The sequence below is a fragment of the Corvus hawaiiensis genome, chromosome 7 (assembly GCF_020740725.1).
Source record: "Corvus hawaiiensis isolate bCorHaw1 chromosome 7, bCorHaw1.pri.cur, whole genome shotgun sequence".
In the NCBI taxonomy this organism is placed as follows: Eukaryota; Metazoa; Chordata; class Aves; order Passeriformes; family Corvidae; genus Corvus; species Corvus hawaiiensis.
The window spans coordinates 21,834,016-21,853,170 of NC_063219.1; the positions used below are offsets into that span (position 1 = coordinate 21,834,016).

Sequence of the window (19,155 nt, forward strand, 5' to 3'; positions counted from 1 at the left end):
CAACATAAATTGTAAGTGAGGGGAATGAATCTTACTTTAGTTGTAACCATTTAGACAGAGCACTGAAAGGCAATCAACATCTACAGAGTGCTGGAAAAAAAGAGTTTTGGATTCTTTAAAAGGTGGTAATTTGTAAAATTAAGACTAGGCTTTGTTCCAACACACAAGTATTTTTTTTTTTAATTCCACTTTATTTTTACATTGAAATGGTTGGGGAAGAACACTTTAGGCATGGTGATCCATCAACCCAACTACTTCATATTTGCTGATTGAGATTTTTCAGTAACAGGCTAAGATCTTCTGAAATTTACTTTGCTTTACACTTCAAGTTACTGAAATATATAGTGCTTGAATCTTTTTGAAAACAGAAATGTAGATGCCGAGCATATTTGAAAGATGAAGAGGTTCTTACGGCAAACAACATAGCATGTACATATGCTTTCCTCTAGAGACCTTCCTAAACATAAGCTCCCACACATGCCTTTATAGCAGCTATAAAAAAGTCTGTGTTTCTCATCAGTTCTTATGTCTCATGATGAAAAGAGTTCCCGCTGACAGAATATTTCCTATTCTGTGTTATCTGGATTTGGCTTAGACAGGATTTTATCTCCAAATCATTTGGTACAGGCAAGGAAACACCAAGAGGTGAGGTCATAGAGATAGAAATACTTCCTATGGTATTTGCTATAGTTCCTATGCTACAGCATCTGCCGGGAAATCCGACTTTGTAATCATGAACTGTAACATGTAAGCATAGAGTGACAGAGAAATACCTATCTACCTGTGTGTGCCTGTCATATGAAAAAAAAAAGGTTTTGCAAAAGCTTATTATTTGATAATTCCTTGTTAAATGGAATGATTTGCTCAGTTTGGAATGTCTGCTCCCAGGCATAGTAAGTTCCCAGCTATACTGGTTGAAAGAATTGATAATGTAATCAGGTAGGCATACTCCAGTCACTTTCATTACTGAAAATCATTCTGCTCTTTCCTGACAAATTGTAAAAAAAAAATAAATAATGTAAAAATTATGCCTGTGATGGCTTCAGACTTCAGCCTGCAAATGCAATCCAGAAAGCTAAATGTAACAGTAACAGTAGGCAGCTTCTGAGAGGTGCACACTGGAGTACTTCAGGAGGCAGTAAACACTTCAACAGCAAAACTTTCAAGACAGATGAAAAGTGAGACACAACACCACAAAACCCCCCATATACAGTTTTAGGCAATGTTTTTAAATATTTATTATTATAAAATAAAAAGAAAACATACTATTCTACCAAAAAAAAAAAAAAAAAAAGGCAATCTTTAAGTAACAAACTTGGGAATTTTAATTTACCAAAACCAGTACAATTTTAAGGCCTAAAAGTTAACATTTTTTGCTATATGACATATTGCATTTTAGCCAGCTACTTATTCTGTTTCTCAAAAAAAGAGATTTATTTGGGGGAATATGGGATTTTTTGCTACTGGTGGTAAAACTGGCTTGATATTGTTTTAGACTAAAGGTGTTATCGTCCTTCTAAAGATTATTATCTTGTTTTCTTTCAAAAATTTAATAATTTATTCTGTACTTTGCTTGCAGGATTTTGGTTGAAAATTATCTAAAACAACTTTGGTAATTATTTTTCTAGTGATTACTATAAGCTTAAGGTCCTTTGGGAGAATGTCAAATTATATGTCTATAATTACTTCGACTTCCTCCGGTTTCCGTTCAATAAAAAATTAAGATCAATAGCTCTTGGCCCACAATAACTATGCAGAGCTCCTTGTCTCTGCAGGCAAGAAAATCCAACCTATATAAACGATGAATTCTCATCCCCACAAAATCCTGCATTAAGTTGTCTGTTATTCGCCATTCATCCACAAATTGTGTGAATCCTCTTTCTCTAATAATTATATATTTATATCAGATGGACTGCAAAGATATTTGGAAATAGGAGAAATCTATTCCCAGGAGCAGGCTTAAGGAACCTTGGAAATGTTCCATAAGCTTAATACATTCTAATGGCTATTCCTAGCCAAGAGAACTGGTGATTTTAAGACTTCAGGCCTCTGTTGAATATGAAGTATGCAAAGCACCCAGATGGGCACTTGAACTAAGGTAAACATTACTGAGGTATTTGAAGCCATTAGCGGAACTGTGCTTTGTAGTGTGATGCCATCTATGTAAGAAGATCATCTTTTCTACAGTTCTGAGTGGCTTTAGTGGGACTTTGGGCATTTTTGTGGCACCCCCCGGTCATTTGTTCGACTAGGGGAAGTTAAAAGACTACAACTCACTGCTCTTTTGCACCTGCTGGGATGCACTAAAACCCACTTCATTTATAATTCAGTTTCGTTGCCAAATTTCACCATCCATGGCTTATGTTGGCAATGTCCAAAATATTTAATTACCATGTGCTTGTAATACATCCAGAACAATACCTTTGCATATTTTTTTTCTTAGATTGGAAAGGAACTCTTCTGTTCAAAAATTATTTTTTATGAGAATATAAAATGTTGAAGCATTAACAAAATAGCAACACAAATACAACCAGGAGAGTAGAGAATCATTGAACACCAAATTATCAAGAGTCATGTCTTAGCCATATGATGACTTGGATAGACCTGCTGCTGGTACTTTTTTCCTGTTTCAAATCTCCGTTAAAATTACAGAAAATACTTTCCTATTATTCTGATCTTAAGGAGCTGCCACATTTCACTGAAGCCAGTTGTATCATTGCTAATGGAGTGGCATGCATAGGCAGGGATGTGACCCCCAAAAGTTTGTCAATTGAGATATGTACTCAAATTATAGTAAAAAAGGGTTTGGGAGCCACAAAGCATTTTGTGAGAATTTCCAGTGTGGTCCTAAGGTAAACATGAATACATACTCAGTACTCATAGCACTAACAGTAGTGCTTGTGACTGTTAAGGGTAGATTGCATCTTACTGGAATAGCAGAAGAATGAAAGATAAGCAACACATCATTAGGACAGATGAGAAGAAAAGGAATGAAGCAATACATTATTTTTAATATTCTGAATGCTGTCTTTTGACATACCAGGCATGGACTCCATTTTATTACTGTGTATCAAAATTTGAAATAAATGAGATTAATCAGTGAAGACTTAATGAACAATTGTAATATTCCCTTATTGTTAGCAGAACTAAAAACAAGTTTCTGAAAATGTGACGTGAATAATACTGGAGGACTTCCAATCTTACTCTGAATTTATAAACACTAGAAATGACATTTTGAAGAACTATTGATTAGTTACATGAATATCAGTTCCAAGTAGAATACTGAAGATATTTTGATTTGAGCAACAAAAAATCAGAGGCTACAGTGCTAATTATGGTAATGAGCACAAAGATAAATGTTGTCAAATGACTCCCTTTTTTGAAAAGATTATAAATCTATTTAAAAAGGCAAGCATAGAAGCATAGTTGGTTTCTGGACTTTTTAAAAGTTACTAAATATCATGCATTCATTAAATACTTTGTTTGGATGCAAGTGATCAAATTAGGTGGGCTACAGGCTGGGCTGATAGATTTAAAAATATCACTAATGAGATGTATCTGAGTGTAGTGGTTTAGTCCAAAATACTCATTACTGTTTATCTTCTGTGAGATAAGAATTAGGAGAAACGCAAAACAGGCACCAAACTTGAAAGAATATAAAGAAGTTTATTAACAGACCTAAAAGAAGAAGGAAAAAAAAAATCATACCACACCTTCAGAACTCTTCTCCTCTCCCCACCTTTCTCCCTTCTCCCACTGACAATGTAAAAAGACAACCCTTGAGATGTTCAGTCTGTTTACCACTTCCATAATAACCTTGTTCAGTCCATTTAGGAAGAGGAGTCTCTCTTGTCCATGCTATGGAAACATCACAACGAGACAGCCGCCCGGGTTGGTTCTCTGCTCACATGTGAGTCCCTTCCTCCCTGACTTGCAGCTTTTCCCACAACTGCTTTCGAGGGTCCACTCGAAGTTTTTTGGGGTACAGTTTTAAGGTTGAGCTGTTCAGAAATAAAAGTTCTCTTCACCCATCTCTGGGAACATTTCATCTCTAAGAACAGAGGCCCTTTCCTTCCCTGGGAGCAAAGGGTCCTCCTCCTCTTCATCTTTAGGACTATCTCTGGGAGCATCTCTAGGAACTGAGGTTTTCTCCTTTCCCATTTGGAGCAAAAGTCCTCATCGCTTCCACCTCTCCCTGTTAAAACTTCTCATCAAATTACAGCTGCATCAGCATCTGCCTATCTCAGCGCAGGTGCTTTTGCTCACAAGTACAAGTTGAACACTCCACCCCCCCATGCCTTCATGAAATTACAATGGGTACTCTGATATATCATAGCTTTACAACAGAATTTCAGCTTTAAGCATCTCCTCTTTGTCCTCCCTCAGGTTTTCAGCTCTTCACAGCACTAAAAGGGTTAATCTCACCTCGGCCTTGCAGCTGGAATGTTGCTTATCACTGTTGGTCACATGACCTCTGCCGGACAGCAGCAGAATCTTGGCCGCACTGGAGAGGGGGAGCTGCCCATCTGCCCATAGCAGGGCTGTGGGGGGGTTCCACGGCTGGAACAGGCCCATCGGCTCCAGGATGGCCGTGGCCCGGCCTGGCCTGGCCCGAGCAGGGCCTGGGCCGGGCCCGCTGGCCCCCGCACGGGGCCCACAGCCACCTGTCCCAGCACTGGAAACGAGACAGAGCAAGTCTGCCTCAGGGTTTCTATTCTTAAGTGTGGATCACAGAGGTGGTCACAACTTTAAGTGGCTTAAAGAATTGTCCATATTCAAACTGGTCAGCTGATAGGTTCTGTCAGGTCATAGAGGAGCTGTAAGCACCCCTTTCCAAGGACATCACTTCTGGGACTATGCTTGCTAACCCATGACACTGAGTGGTATTATTTCTAGGAAGGACCCTCTATAAATAGGTTCTTCATTTGGTGTATTAATATTTTTGTCAGTTATGCACACTATGCTGTAATGTTTTTGATTATAAAGTTTGCAGATGACATGGAAAAAGGAACAAGGTTAATAAGGTTGGTATTTCAAGGTAAGCTGAATAGTCTGGTTTAAATACTGGAGTTGAAAACACCAAATTTGAATGTAGTCAAATGCAAGGTACAAGAACTGGGACTTCAGAATATAGGATAGGAAAGTTCATTTTCAAATGAAACAAGAATGAAAGATTTAAAAGCCAAAACCACCTCAAAGTGCATGGCCTGGGCAAGAAGGCCAGTGAGCTACTGTGATGACTGGAATGGAGAGCAGCAAGTAGAAGCAGGGACGTGAGCACGCTATGAGCTGGAACATGTGGCACTGATGAGGTTTCTTTAAAATATTCTGCCTTTTGTTCATGAAGGAGTTTGAAGGTCTACTAAAAGATTGTGTGAGATGCAAAAAAGTGTTTTGAGGCACTGGCAATGAGAGTGAAACCAAGCTTAAATAATTCAGTTTATAAATTTGCTGAAAAGAAAATTAAGAAGTACATATCACTGTTGGGTGGAGAAGACATTACACTGGGAACTCTCCAGCTTGTCTGACAATGGAATAGTATTTTCTAGAAAACAGCAGTTGATACTAGATGAGTTCGTCTTGTAAAATGCAGTTTATTGTAAATAAGTATTGGAACAGCTGATACAAAAGCCAGTGGATATAGAATTGGTCTGGGCCTTTAATTTAGATTCATAGCAAAGCAAATTTAAATTCTTCACTTCCATTGTGCAATTTGTTAATTTAGCAATTCTTCTTTTCCCTGCATCTTGAAAGAAGTTTTTCCTATGACTAATAGGAACAGTTCTGCTTTAAGATTATTATTATTATAATCAAATTATGTCCTTTAGAGGTCATGAAACTTCTCCAAGATGCATAAATTAGTCAGCTATATTCTGTTTATTCTTTTTTTCTCAGAATTGCTTTGAGGAAGTCTAAATTAGCAGTGGGAATTAGATAGTTTTCAGAATACACCTGTAGTCTGAAAGACGAATGGGAATGAGCCAGCTGTATCTTTCTCATGAACTCAGCTTTAAAGTGGTTGTTGAGCTTAGGGCTATAGCTCAAGTCAGCAGAAAAAGGAAGAGGAAAGCCCTTGAAAAACTTTCTTCTGCAGCACAGGACATCTCGATACATTTCATCTAGCAGTCACTTGCCCATAGAGGCACTTGCTGTGGCTTTTTATCTTCATTCTATGACCTTTTTCACCCAATTATTTAATTCCCCTCTGAATCCAATCAAAATAAATAAATTATGGTTTCATTAGAGGAATAACTGAGCTAAATCCAGCGGAATGAAGCTGAGGCTAAACATTCTAGTCCATGAGCCCTGAAGTTCTATGAAGTACTGTTGCTTATATTTTCCAAATTTTTTTTCTTAAAATAGCTACTTTATCTGAATATGGCTGCAATTGCGTAAACATATCATGGATTAGCCTTCCTTTCTATATTGGTGGTGAAAATGCTTGGCAATGGCAGATTGTATCATACTGCTCCAATTCTAGACTGCCATGGCTGTTCCAGTAGACTCAGAGTAACAAAAAGAGTGGGCATGGGTTGTAGAAATAAAACATCAATATAGCCTCACAACCAAAATCAGAGTAGCCCTGCTGAAGCTCAAGCATCGTCACAGAAGTGCTATGTTAAAAAGAGAAAAATTAAAAATTGCTCATCCTGTTCTCTTAATTTTAAAGGAGGGGGTAGTGAAAGTCCAGTGGAAAACCCACTCTTTCCAGGAAGATGGTGAACCAAAACAGAAATCCTGGAGGAAGGTTTGAGAGCTGCTGTTAGGGGCAGAAAGTCCTATTAATGTTTCTGTTCTAATTTCTATTTTAATGAGACTTGGGGACATGGTTCAGTGGTGAACACAGTGGTGCTGGGTTAATGATTGGACTCAATGTTAGAGGTCTTCTCCAAGCTGAATGATTCTATGATTCTATTTGAGTTCCACAGGACATGTGTTGTGAGAGAGCACTCAATCTCCTTCCCAGATCATTCTGTAGACATGGAGCTTTCAGAAGGTTTCAGCCACTTGTTCTTGGGCAAAAGAATAGAGAGATTTGCATTGCTTCATTTCCTTTGCAAGTCCACCTTTAGACACAAAGAGACCAAAATCTGCGTTTTGCAAGGCAATGATTCAAAGCTGACACAAATTGAGATACTGGTTCTGGGAGGAAGATGGTCTTTGTCAGGACTGTGATAGGTATCCCAATATTGCACTGTAAGCAGTTGAAGAAGGAAGAGACATGTCTTTCCCAAGGTCATGTTGCCACAGCTTCCAATAAAAATTAAAAACTGTTAAAGAAGTAAATATGACAAAGGAAAGAATTTTGCTTCATTGAAGTACCTTAAACAATAGAACTTGCTGAATTCACCTGAGGTGACCTGTTAAAAATAGGAAGAGAAAAATATTTTCCCTTATTGACCACTAAGAACTTAGCGATTTGACCACATATAGCTGAATCTTGAAAAATCACCTAATAGGAATGGTTGAGAAAGAACTTCTTCAGTAGATTTCTCTGAGATATCATTGGTTTACAGTGTGGAATCAGTTTGAAAGAGATCAGCATAAAGAGCTAACATCATTTCATGACGAGGCATTTTAGGCATTGCTTTTGTCTGTTTATGGCTGGTTTTTTTGTTTGTTTGATCTACTCTGCCTGAAATCAAGCCATAGTGGCTTACAAGGACACTCAGTTTACTTTCTCACGTAGAGGAAGGAAAAAGAGACAGCTACGTCAAAAAGATGAGCAAGATAAGCAAATATAACACAGACTTTCTCTTTGTCCTGCAACCTTCAAAATACTATTCTTGATTATTCAATTAGTGTGTTAATTGTTTTTAGTTCAGAGTTTACTTAAATGAAAGATCAATTAATAGTAGCCAAAATAATATTTATTCTGACAGATAAAACAAGTGTTTTAAACCAAGGCACTCTAGAGGTGACTGAATTTTCTTTACATGAGATGGTATTCATATCTTTTTTAACACTTTTATATAGTGCTGCTAAGCTCAGCGTTAGACAAAGGATCACTTAAGTGTATGCAAACCTAAGGTGTTGGCAAGGATGTATCCTGCTATGTAAATAATAATACACTGGTTATCAGTTAGCAAAGGACTGGAACCTCAGAACCTGGGAGCTGCAGAATATGACTGACAGCCCCTGAATCCTCCTGCTCTACAAGGGACTTCCCTCAACTGACAAAGATTTGGGACATCTGGCGTGTTGGACCACTGTGTTTTTCAGCACTGAATGAAGGTTGATGTGTTTAGTACAAAGGTATTAACCTATAAGACTTGTCTCATTCTTACTAGGCTTTATCTTTGGGTTGGTGAAGCAGAAATGAAGACAGAAGCATGCCCTGATCTAGATGCCTGAGCACCATTCATATTTAACTCTGTGTAGTTTGAAGGCTGAACAGTCTTTTGCCTATGAGAGCTTGCAGTGTGCAAGTTCAAAATTTGGATGTGGAATACATAACCTGAAGAGCTTCGATTATTGCTCAGTAAGTCCTCTGTGGAAACAGCTACAGACACTAGAGACTTGAAAAGTTACCTGAGACACAGGCTTCTTATGTAATTGTGAGCTCTCATATTGTAAACTATGCCCAAATGACAAGGAACATCATGCAAAGAAAAGCAAGAAACCAAAAGGGAATCTGTATTATTTCCTGGAAGCACCGAAATGATGGAAATAAGAGGAACAAGAATACAGAAGCTGGAACATTTTCTTTGGTGGGAACCAAAGAGATCTATTGAAAATTTTTAACAGGTCACCCACTCTTTTGTTACCCTGCAGTTGTTAAGCGAATTTCTAAAAGTTCTGGTAAAGCAAAATACAAGTAGTATCACTTTTCTATAAAGAACTACATCTGAACTATTTTTCTTTTTTCCCCCAGAAATATAGACTTTTCGAAGACTTGAAAAGACATTAAAACCTAATGAAAGTAAATATAGTTAGTTTGATTGCTCTGGGACCATGTCAATTAAAGAAGGACAAATATAAGCTGCTTGGATCCAGAATGAAATGGAAATGATGAATTTATGCCTTTAGCAAAAAGTGAGTACTGATTGTATCTTCATGTGTTGCTAGAGGGGATGGCCAGTCTTGCGAACCTGTTCATTGCAGGAGGTCTTTCAGGATTTTGTGTTAGCCAGTTCTGCATCTGTGTTAAATCAATATCACAAATGGTGCATGCTGGGGGCTATTTAGGAGGGGCTTGGGAAAAAAAAAAAAGAAAATAAAAAAAGGCACCTTATTGCTTTTAGTGCTAATGGTACATTTATTATGCTGAACCATAAATCTGTTTTGCCTGATATTGGTTTTAGGCATCAATAACTCATGGCTTGGAGTTCAAGGTACTACCACTACAATTTCCAGAAATGTTCTGGTGGATGACTGACAGCTTTACTTAATCTCCAAAACTAAGTGTGGTTTCTTTCTTTCTCCTAAGCTCATAAAAGATAGTTTAGGGAGATGCTAAAAATAATTAAAATCTAAATTCAACATCCTGGAATCAGTGACAGAAGAAAATTCAACAGAAAAGCCTGCCAGTACTAATTATTTTCAGTTGATAAAAATCATTCATTTACTCAAAATAAATAGGCATATTTATTGAATGGTTAATTAACTGCTTTTTGATTTTTCACTTTTTTCTTTCCTCCTATTTTTGCCATTCTCTTTTAGTATTAATATGCAAAACAGCAGATGGTTTTTTTATGAGATAAGTACAAAAATAGTCGCTTGGGAAATCAGTTTATGGGCACTCTCAGAGGTATAATAGGCAACCCTATAAATCTTACAAAGAATCTTGAAAAGGAATTTAAAAGACTATCGTAGCTAGTTTTATTGTAGAGGAAGAGATGTCAAAGAGAAATGAAAGAACAGTCCATGAATATTAAGATTACTATGACCTTGACCTATTTAATGTTCACAGTCTAATTGTAGAAGGTTTTTATGTTTAATTGGATTATAATTTTTCAGTTATTTTCTAGGATAATGTATATTGTTAAATATCAGAAACTGCATGTGAATACAAAATTAAAAAATTAGGGATACCTCTCTGAGGAGTATCCACTGAATTCAAGAATTCAGTGTTCACCCTTCATGACTGGAATATTTCATCATTTGGAGGAAAATCAGGGACAATCTTGTAAATATGTGGCATACTAAGTATTGTAAAATACTAAGGAAAGGAGGCTTGAAAACATTGCCACATCTTAACATCTAAGTTGTACTATTTAAGATGTTTGGAAATATGAGTGCTTTTTAAAATGTTCTTTAATTCAGTTGCAAGTTTGGTAAGGTATGATTTAAGGACAAGAGGGTATTTAGAGATGTACTTCTGCCTATTTGAATATTTGCATCAGTCAGATACCAGAAAGTTTAGTCAACTAAAGGAAAAAAACCATCCCTTTTTGACTAGTCCTCCAGTGGTCTTCATTGTGATATGACTGGGTCAAATAATAAAAAATAATTGCAGAGTAAATTGAGATCTTGAGCTATTAGATAATACTTGAAGGAATAAATCAAAAGCTTTTGCTGCCTGTTTCAAAAGTAGGTATGTGATAAGCATTTATGGGTTTTGCTTATCCAAAGTAGCACATGCAGAGAAATGGCCAAAGTCTGCAGAGAGACTTGGGTAAAGGACTCATAAATGGAATCCCCCTCCTCCTCCATTTATAAGACTATGTGTTATCAACACTAAATACAGGAGTTTATTTTTTTGAAGTCTTTGAGCCATTGTTTACACATTGCAGCATGACTCACTTGTGCAGGTTGTTCAGGAACACAAGGGATAAATTATTTTGAGAAAAGAAAGAAAGGTCAGAGAAGGACAGAAAAAATGCCAAAACCCTGCACCACAAGATATTGTAGTTGTCTCTCCAGTCACTGATACCAGAGCATTTTAGTGTTTCAGCAGATCCCAAATGGAATCTATATTAGTATGAGCAAACCTCAAGTAATGATTTATTTATGTGCAAGGCATCTTAAGAGCAAGGTGTCTAAAAAAAATTGTCCTGTTTACTCAAGGTTGTTGGCAGGAGTAAGGTCTATGAGATGCTGCTTCCTCCATTTCAGCATGGAATATAAAGGACCTTGTGGAAATAAACTCAGCAAGTAAGGGTAATTTAGTGATAAGCACTGTAAACCTCTACTGCCACATTTTCCATAAAGGAAAAATTCCAGAACTTGGTTCATAGACTTACAGTCTTCTGTAATAATGACTAGCATTATCTTCATAACATCTGTAGCAAAAGAGTTTAGACTGTTTTGTACTCCTCACATTAAACCCCCAAACATTTATATTTTCATCTCCATCCTCATGAGGTGTTGTCATTCTTCTTTTCCAATCCGCAGATTTTTCTAATAATTTTCAAAAGACTACAATTTTTAAAGGATTTTTTTTCCTAACTGCATTTACTTTATTTACTTTGCCTCTCTGTCTGCTGAGGCATCAGAATAATTAATTTGCTTGTTGAGTATTATATAAACTTGACTGACTTTCTTACCACTCTCAAGCATTAGACATTACTACTCGTATTACCAGTGCAGCTGGCTCAGAAAGAGTCTTTTGCTGAAAGTCCTACATGTCAGCAACTTCTGTATCTATTTGTGTTCAGATAGTCTTGACTTGCCAGCAGATCAGACCCAGGGAAAAATGCTTATATGAGTTACTGTAAACTGAAAAATACTGTGGCTCAATGGAAGAGCAATTTGGCTAGTATCTGAGAGAAGTAAACAGCTTTTATACTCCAGACAAAAGCTATGGCTCTCAGATGTATTTTGAATGACAAAACATAATATTTGCAAACTATTACACTGGATTTACTTCTCCTCATGAGAACAGACTGTGATGAGGCAGTCATTGTTCTCCAATTGGATATACAGTTATAGGAAATATTATAGAAAATAAGAGTGGAAAACTTTGAAGGAATATCCAATTCATCATTTAGCCCAAAGATGGAATCAGCTGTATAAAACTTAGACAAAGTTTGCCTGAGCTGCAACATCAAGCAAATTGTATATTGCCTTTGCAATGCTGCCAGCCAAATTTGCATTCTGTTCATTTAGATAGCCTTTTCTACTCAATTTCTGTGTATTGGGTTGGGTTACCTGTAGTGTACCAATGAACTTTATTTATTTTTCTACCTGGTGCAGTCAACATTTGGTTATCTCTAGTCAAATTGTCCTGTCCAGTGCCATGGCTGTGGAGGCACCTGAGCTTGCTCTAAGTGAGTACTTTGTCTGCTTTGCTGTTTGGAGTGCCATGACCAACAGAATTGTACGTTTTTGCACCTTAATTAAACTGTCCTTGTATGTTTCCAAAGCCTAATACAGGTATGATATTTCCACCTCTTGATTAACCCAGGGCAAGTATGTAAACAGATTTTTTTCTAAAGCAAGCACTCTTATTAAACACTTGAAACACCAAAAGTAGAGGTTCATACATATAAACTACATAAAGTTTTAATAGGGACTCCTCATTAACAGTCTACACCAATATGTGAAAAATAAATGCACCAAAGTTTTTTTAATGTTATTTTCTGAAGATTGGAAAAACAGTTACTGATTTCAAATACAGCAATAATTGGTTTTTTTTTTTTAAATTATTCTCAAATTATATTTTTCTCGCTTTTTTTTTTGTTTCCACATTCTACTTAACTCAGGATATGCTAGCTGTAGGTCTTATTAGTGATCTACCTTTTCTATCAAATGCTTCTACCTTTTTTCTTTTTTTTCCTTTTTCCTTTTTTTTTAATTTTCAGCAAAGGAAAAAGGAAAGCATTCAACAAGGGACAAGGAAAACATATATTTCAAAAACCAGTGAAAAGCAAGCATTTTTTTACCTCATCAAATTTGATAGAAAAGTCATTGTAAGTTTATCTTTAAAGGAGAAATATAAATTAAATAGATTTTGTAAACAAAAATTTGGATTATTTTTATCTCTTTCACTTACAGCTTGATTTTCGTTTTGAGATCAGAGCTCAAGTCATGTTTAGTCTACTAAGGACATAACTAAGAATAATAGTTCCTGCATCTAACCTGACTTCTGTAAGCCCCAGTCAATGTTCCACATTGAGACTAAAACTTTTCTTGACCTGTCTTTTAATGTTGCCACAGGATTTTATGTCTATATTGCATTTACTCTTGATTATGTCTAATTGAGCAAATATAACTACAAAAATATAACTACAAATAAAACTCAAACATAACTGCAAAACTTAGGATGATCCATATTATTGAAACCTTTGCCTTCTTTTGTAAAGGGAAACTGTATCAATCAAAATATTAATTCACAAATAATTTGTATATGCATTATATGTATTTAAGGCTCTTTGCTTACTATTGAAGCAAATAAAATGAAAAATGAAGTAAGTCATGGAATACTTACATAAGTTTTATGCAGTAATTTTAATTTCTATAAAGTGCTTTTTCTAAACAAGGTTGTGTAGGTTTTTAATGGCTGGCTAAGCCTGAATACTTGTTTCTGCTGTTGTGCCTTGCACAGAAGTGCTGATATGACCCAAACAACAATAAACGAAGAAATATACCAAGGCTTCTCTCAAAAACCCCCCCCTAAATAGCAAAGAAACACCAGAAATGACTGTAAATATCTTCAAAATAGAGAATATATCTTTCCCATAATTTTCTTGAAAAACCAAATCTCTGTAATACAAGAAGTTTAACCCTGTAACACCATGTACAACAGGTAAAAAATGGTTATTTTCCAGAAACCAACCTGCATGCAGTAGGATTTATTTGAGGGAATAACAATTCCCTTTAGAAATTAATCCCAGACTTTCTCTTATAGCGATGCTTTCCTTCTACTCACCGCAGTAAGAAATACATAGACAGGTGTGCAGGATCCGTGTGTGTCTCTCGGTGCTTTGCCTTGCTGTTGCTCTCCTATCAGGGCTAGCTGAGCAGTCCTGTGGGCACAGTGTGACAGGAGCTCCGCTGCCTTGGGAGCAGGTACAGCTGCAGCTTTAGCGCTCGCTCTCTGCCTCACATTTGTAACACCCTCACTCCTTCCGGTCATTCGTTCCAGGGGAGGAATGACACCAGCATTTCTGAGCTGTTCCTGTGTTTTCTCTCAGAACAGTCAGGGAAAGCAGACTTCGTGATCTCCATGCTAACTACCAGCCTGCGTGCTGCCAGTTCTCCCTACTTCTGCCAGTGATGACATTCAGCTTGCTCCTCCACACAGGATACAGCACTGATTCCTCATTATGTAAGGCAGTCTAGGTCAAGTGTAGGAGAGACACTGCTGGCCTGAGCAAGCTAGTGGATTGCTCCCTCAGCTTCATGGGGTCTGGAAGCTGGATCCTGATCTTTGCTACATCTTCTTGGGTGAGTGTTTTTGCATGATTTAAATGGTTACTGTGCTGCTTTTCTATGCAGATAGCTGTCAGCCATGCTGTGAATTGCAGAGATAATTTCTTAGGTGAAATCAGCTCTGTCAGCATGATTGAATTAAGATAGTAGTTCTTCTAGGCATCTCAGCTTTAAGACACTTTACAAATAAATAAATCATAAATCGGGTTTGTTAAGAAACATCCTTTCTAACCATATGGGGATTAGTGTTAATTTGACTGATTAAGCAGTGAATTAAATCCATTTGCTTGAAGATGGTGTGGGAAAGCATTATTGGATATTGCTATTAGCTCTGAGAGGTTTACTGCAGTTCTTGGCTGTTGCATTTTTTTAGCCTAGCAAATTACAAATACGCTTCTCCTATTAAACTTAACAAAAGAAACAGAAATGGTCTTTAATTTTCTTGTACTCTCTGGTTATTTTTTGAAGTAGCAATTAAACTCAGGATGCTATTTGCTGTGTACTGCATGAATGTCTAAATCTTTATGCTTCTGAGATATGTAAGGTGAATACTGCAGATAAAATTACATTTAGTGACTGCTCTGCAGAATGCTAAAACAGTACATGGGAGCTAGATTTATATTAGAGAGTAGCTTTTATTCATGCTCCATGTAGAATTCAAAGACATTTTTTGTATTTCAGCCCTGCTGAAAATCAGTCTGTAACAAAGAATAGAACAAGTTTGTCCTTAATTTTACGTGCTGGGTATTGTCAGGTGCTGGGAGGTCTGATCATACTGGAATGCAGTAGAAGAGGCCCTGGAAAGTAACAGCATAACACTGATACTGCAGTATCATATAGGGAATTTCAACAAGGCTAGCTTGCTTGTTAAGGACAGCTACTGTCTTATAAATCTGAAAAAAATATTTAACACATATGAGAGATTAATTGGAACACTTGTCTTTCTTTGCAGTACCTTGGACAGCAACGTTTTTGTTCTCTAATACAGTGAGTCTCCTTCATGGGACTCAGCAACTGGTGAAAATTAATACCAATTTAAGAGACATCAATGAATTAAAAAGTACCAGGGAATTTATAGTAAAAAAAAAAAAAAAAAAAAAAAACTGAGAGGAACTTTGGTCAGCATTGTATCAATGCATTGTATTTAACAGCTTACTGCCAAGATTTCTTTTAATATTATCTTTAAAATAGCAGTGTTTGTATTGCATTATGTTAATGAGTGTCAAAATAGTAAATTAAGAATGCAAAATCGTTGGCAATTTACAATATGGCAATGACAAAATTTTCATGTCTAATAGGTAACTGTTCACTTTAAGTGTAAATACCAAGGTCCCTTACATCAAAATAAGATTGGATATTAATATAAGTTTATGTATTAATATCTGATTAAAACTAATTTTGATGGGAAGAGTGGAAGCCTTTTAAATGTGTTTTTTCTCCCCACAAGAAACTAGTTGTTCTTCATACTGTTCTAGAAATAACTGATAGACTAATTTCAACACTTGTTCTGAAGTGAGGTGAATTGTTTTATTATTTTCTTATTGTCTTTGGAAGCTCTCTTTCTCTGAAAAAGAACTGCCAGGCAGTGAATTGTCTTTTCATCATGGTCTTACCTTACCAGTTACTAATTTTTTTTTTTTTTTTAATGACAGTTATATAGATCTATGCTGTGATTTAGTAGAAATACAAGGCTGCAGCCTTCATTAATTACATTATGAAAGTTGGGCTCAAGAAAGTGGAGCTCAGTTTTGGTATCTTGATAAAACCTCTGTTGCAATGCAGTATATTACATTGTATAATATTTTATAGATATCACTTCAGACTTCAAAATACCGAAGTATGTCTTTCAAACAAACTTGAAATAATAGCATAGTATAGGAACTTAGTACCATGAATTATTGTAATGATGTACTTCACATTCTTTGTCTCTTGCTGCTTGAAGTGTTCTAAAATAGTTACGCTATTATATATGAGTACACTGTGTTCCATCCCATTTCAAGTGTGGGTGCTTGAGGTATTTTCTTACAGGCTCAAGGAGTATTAATAACATATCTATTCAATTAGAAGAAAAAAAAAAGGCTTTATTGTCTTTAAATGTGTAGTGGTTTTCTGGAAGTCTTATTTTTATTTTTTGCATCGTGGTTCATAGCAGGGTACACACAGTACTTCTCAGCATAGCAAGCTGCAGATACTACAGTAGGATACAGTGTTAGAAAATGGTGTTTCCCATGTGTATTCATACATCCCATATTCTGGTATATCACTTTGGGTCTGAGAAATTGAATCTGAGCTGTTAAGTATGTTTTGAACCCAGTACATTGCAGGATATTTGTCGTTAGTGGTCAGTGCCTCCACCTGGTATTTTTCTGTGGCTTACTGGAATTGTCCAATCTATGGCTACATCAGTAGCTTGATTTCAATATTCTTTATATTTCCTCAAATCACAGTATGCAGCTGGATTTTCTGACAAACTTTTCACTTTTCCTCAGAGCACTAGAATTTTCTGTACTGCAAAGGAGCTTGTTTGCTCTCTTCATAGTATGGAAATTACACTAAAACTGAGGAGCATGGAAACAATACCAAAGTACGTCAAATAAGTTATTCAGATCTCAGGTTTTATCTGTCCATTTTAGTTGAGTAGTTGAGATACATATTGTGATGACACACATATGCTATATTAGTGCTAAATTGAAAAAGAAAGACTACAAATATTAGTGTTTTAGTTTATCTCATTTAACAATTAAATATAAGACTGTAGTAGTATAGTTGACAAGCTTTCCGTGTAAGTTTGGGCTCACAAATGCAGATCTTTCACCGTCTAGAACTGCCAACTTTTATTTGGATCTAGTACACAAAAATATTCCAAATGTGACAAAAATCTATTGTTGTAGTGTGCTTTACTTATTCTGAAGATAGCTGTTTAGAAGCTGGCAGATATGCTTTGTTTCTTGTGCAAAAAGTTACTAAGCTTTTTATTCAGAGGTTTTCCTTGCTGTTCCTTGAAACTGGTTGGATGCAGTCTTCTGTGTTGCTACGGTTTGTCTCATTTTTCAGGTCCTGGCTCTCCAATACGATGTTTTCCCGTCCTTAACTGCTTGGATAGCACTTCTGTGACTGCAGTACAATTGGTTCACAAGTTTAGAAAGAGAAAATGTCCCTTGGATTATAATGTTCACCAGCTTGTCCATGGAGGATCTTGGTCGGCCAATCCCTTATCTATTAGATAAATTACTCCATTAGCTGTTTTCCACACCCACTGTAATTCACAGAATTCATTGCTAGAACACTAGAAAGACATACTGTAAAGAATTAAGGGAGATTTTAAAAAATGTCTTGGTAAATAAAATGTACCTCAGAAACTTTCATTAAAAAGATATATATATATATAAATAAAAATAAAAATATATAATTATTTTATATTTATATGAATAAATAAATAAATATATATATAAAAATTGAACATACTATTCTGCATTGCTGCTTATGTGGTTTACTTGCCATGGCTGAACAGCTCAGCTTCTAAGGTTAATTTTGAAGGTTTCTCTGGATTGTACACAACTATGTTTGCAGCAAAAATGCTGAAACACAGTTGTTTGTTGCAGAAAAAATGCTGAAGGATAGAGACAAATAAACCTTCATTCCCTTTTTATCTCAGTTGCAGTTCATTATAAGGTCTTTTCAGAAAAGGAGCTGTGCTGCAGAGGGTCACTAGAGAAGGACTTCCAGATGAATCCTTTCATGTGCTGAAGAATAGCAGACTTTCCTAATGCCTGGTGATCCCTAAGGCTCTTGAGCCAAAAACTTACTGGGCTGTTCTTCACCAGTGGTCTTAAATATTTACACAGTGTTCCTGAGGTAGGATTGGTCAAAATTTATATGAGGACAAGTGAACCACAGATCCCCATTAATGCAAAGTTACCAGGTCTGCAGAATCTGAAATCTGCAAGATTGCAAGCTCATGGCTGCATTGGAAGTTTGCCTGGCAAACTGTGTCCCTGCTGTGCATGGCATGGAGGGGTTCTCCTTGGCGCCTGTGGGATGGTTGCTTCAGCCCATGCCCATTTTCTCCTTGGGAAGGGAGGAAGGGAGCTGTCACCACGCCTGTGCAAAGAAGTGCTCAAAGATTTCCAGACTAAATGCAATGAGTATCCTGGACTTGCTTGGTTTCAAAAATTATTTGACTAGCTATTAGCAGTTTACTATTTGTTTAGAGATGGTAAAAAAGGCAAATATTAGATTTTGGGGAGGAGAGGAAAGGGAGACCATGTTTTATTTACCAACTTTCCATCTATGTTAGAATTGGAGCAGCTCTGTTTGAGGAATCTATACCTTTTTTGTTTTCTTCAGTTGTGGTGCAATAAATAAGTATAAAACTTTAAAAATACAAGAATTCATGGGATATAGCTCTGTAGCATTTGGAAAGAAGTTGCTGTTGTGTTGATCCAATCTTCTCTCTCAAACACCATAACAGATGACAGTCTGGTTCAAGAAGCCACCAAAGGAGCTTGTTAAGATAACCAGAAACCCTATAAATTTTTCTGATAATGTAAGCTGCTGGAGCTGAATTTAAGTGCCTAGTTATACTGTATCCAGTGAAATTGGAACCATGAGAAATCTGCTTGGAAAAAACAGCTTTCAGTATTCTGTTTATGATATTTGGAGTTTTCTCAAAGTCAATGGTCATATTAAGCATCCTATGCTGAACCTCTCCTGATGCTTAAAGAAGGATGTCTCAGTTCATTTATTCCTAGTTTAGTGTTTAATTTTGTGTTATTTCATTTCAAAGTGCAGCACTTTAAAGGAGCTATGCCTGTAACATGTCAAATGGGTCCAGCTTGT

At 36.4% G+C, this 19,155-nt stretch overlaps 1 protein-coding gene and 1 long non-coding RNA gene across 9 annotated transcripts in view; one reads left to right on the plus strand and one right to left on the minus strand.

The window, feature by feature from the left end:
- The window catches only part of LOC125328654, a 110,177-nt gene extending 96,262 nt beyond the window's left edge, over positions 1-13,915 (minus strand). For all 7 annotated transcript variants that reach the window (XR_007204792.1, XR_007204795.1, XR_007204794.1 and 4 more), the window contains exon 1: positions 13,814-13,915. This is a non-coding gene — a long non-coding RNA (uncharacterized LOC125328654). The remainder of the gene's footprint in view (positions 1-13,813) is intronic.
- Positions 13,916-14,243: 328 nt separating this feature from the next.
- Positions 14,244-19,155, plus strand: part of LOC125328652 (sodium channel protein type 1 subunit alpha) — a 93,027-nt gene continuing 88,115 nt past the window's right edge. For both annotated transcript variants that reach the window (XM_048309640.1, XM_048309642.1), the window contains exon 1: positions 14,244-14,331. The gene's annotated coding sequence lies outside the window, so the exon portion shown is untranslated. The remainder of the gene's footprint in view (positions 14,332-19,155) is intronic.